The sequence below is a fragment of the Sapajus apella genome, unplaced genomic scaffold (assembly GCF_009761245.1).
Source record: "Sapajus apella isolate SASKATOON/1434 unplaced genomic scaffold, GSC_monkey_1.0 scaffold106, whole genome shotgun sequence".
Taxonomy (NCBI): Eukaryota; Metazoa; Chordata; class Mammalia; order Primates; family Cebidae; genus Sapajus; species Sapajus apella.
In genome coordinates, this window is record NW_022437046.1 from 2,701,991 (window position 1) to 2,704,595 (window position 2,605).

Here is a 2,605-nt window from a genome sequence, read left to right on the forward strand (position 1 = left end):
TCAAAAAAAAAAAAAAAAAATGGCCAGGCAAGGTGGTTCACGCCTGTAATCCCAGCACTTTGGGAGGCCAAGGCAGGCAGATCACCTGAGGTCAGGAGTTCAAGACTAGCCTGACCAACGTGGAGAAACACTGTCTCTATTCAAAATACAAAATTAGCTGGGCATGGTGGTGCATGTAATCCCAGCTACTCAGGAGGCTGAGGCAGGAGCCTCACTTAAACCCAGGAGACAGAGGTTGCGGTGAGCTGAGATCATGCCATTGCACTCCAGCCTGGGCAACAAGAGCAAAACTCTGTCTCAAAAAAAAAAAAAAAAAAAAAAAAAAAAAATGGCTTGGAGGAGGGAAAGAGAAAGGGATTTGTCAAATCATTTTAAAGTGGAGTGATCACAAATTACTATTTGGTTCTCTCTTTCTTAACCCTATGGTCATAGCTGCCTTTTTTCTGATATCCACTCATCATGGAAGGACAAAAACATCCGGAATTTAGGCCCAAAGCACTGACTTCAGGGAGCCTTTTTCAGGTGGCATCCACATGCTCCAGCCCTCTCCTTCTCTCTTTCCCACTAGAGAGCTCAGGAGGCATTTGGTGAGCCTCATTCTATTTCCCAATCTAGGCTGATGGGCAAAGGGTCTTCTGGGCAATAAAGAGAGGGGCAGAAGTGGTTACATGCCTGGGAGAATGGGAAATTGGCTTACTGCTACCTAGATGCAGACTGATGCTCCATATTCATCTCAGAAGATAACTTAGAATTTCCTGTACTGCTTACATCTTATCAGTCACCAAAGTCTGCCCATTCTATCTCTCATATTGATTCCTCTCCATCTCTATCAGTGCCTTAACTTAGGCCCTTCTCCCTGTCACTTAAATTACCACTTTAGTCTTCTGGCTGGACTCCCTGGCTCTGTTCTCTCTTCTACTTTTCCATCTTAACTGGTTCCTGATTGGTCAAAGCCTCTCCAATTATTTGGCCTGGCATTCAACAATTTGACTCTATCCTGCCTCTCTAATTTCTTTTCCCAATAGTTTTCTCTCTAAATCTACATTTCAGCCAAACCTGAAGTCCCCTAAACAACGAAACATTCACCACTCTTTCTCATTTTTCTTTTCTTTTCTTTTTTTTTTTTTGAGATGGAGTTTTGCTCTTGTTACCCAGGCTGGAGTGCAATGGCGCGATCTCGGCTCACCGCAACCTCCGCCTCCTGGGTTCAGGCAATTCTCCTGCCTCAGCCTCCTGAGTAGCTGGGATTACAGGCATGCGCCACCATGCCCAGCTAATTTTTGTATTTTTAGTAGAGACGGGGTTTCACCATGTTGACCAGGATGGTCTCGATCTCTTGACCTCGTGATCCACCCGCCTCGGCCTCCCAAAGTGCTAGGATTACAGGCGTGAGCCACCGCGCCCGGCCCCTCATTTTTCTTTTGAGACGGAGTCTCACTCTTATTGCTCGGGCTGCAGTGCAGTCGTGCTATCTTGGATCACTGCAACCCCTCTCCACCTCCCGGGTTCAAGCGATTCTTCTGCCTTAGCCTCCCAAGTAGCTGGTACTACAGGTGTGTGTGACCATGCCCGGCTAATTTTTGTATTTTTAGTAGAGAAAGGGTTTCACCATAATTGGCCAGGCTGGTCTTGAACTCCTGACCTCGTGATTCGCCGGCCTTGGCCTCCCAAAGTGCTGGGATTACAGGCATGAGCCACCTCGCTTGGCCACCGCTCTCTTTTTCAAAACCACACAGTGAGTAAATGGCAGAGGCAGGAATGAATCCAAGCCCATATTCTATGCACATTCTCCCATCCCTGTGTGTCTACTATGCTGTTTGTGAAGAAGCAGACAAGAAATATCACTGTAGAAATGGGTTATAGGTAGGAGCAAAGAGAAAGAAGTGGGAGCTTTCAGTTCAGTTCACCAGATGCATATTATTATGGGCTAAGCCCTGGACTAGATGCTGGAGATACAAAGATAAATAAGGTATTGGCCAGGTGTGGTGGCACATGTCTGTAATCCCAGTGCTTTTGGAGGCTGAGGTAGGAGGATCGCTTCAGGTCAAGAGTTTGAGACCAGCCTGAGCAACATAGCAAAACCCACTCTCTGCAAATTAAATACATAATTAAGCTGGGCATAATTGTATACGGCTGTAGTCCCAGATACTCAGGAGACTGAGGCAGAATCACTTGAGCCCATGAGTTTGAGGTTACAGTGAGCTATGATCACGCCACTACACTCCAGCCTGGGCAGCAGAGCAAGACCCTGTCTCAAAACAACAACCACAAAACAATAAAAGATGAATAAGATACACATATCCTTGCCGGGCGCGGTGGCTCAAGCCTGTAATCCCAGCACTTTGGGAGGCTGAGGAGGGTGGATCACGAGGTCAAGAGATCGAGACCATCCTGGTCAACATGGTGAAACCCCGTCTCTACTAAAAATACAAAAAACTAGCTGGGCATGGTGGCACGTGCCTGTAATCCCAGCTACTCAGGAGGCTGAGGCAGGAGAATTGCCTGAACCCAGGAGGTGGAGGTTGTGGTGAGCCGAGATGACGCCATTGCACTCCAGCCTGGGTAACAAGAGCGAAACTCCATCTCAAAAAAAAAAAAAAAAAAA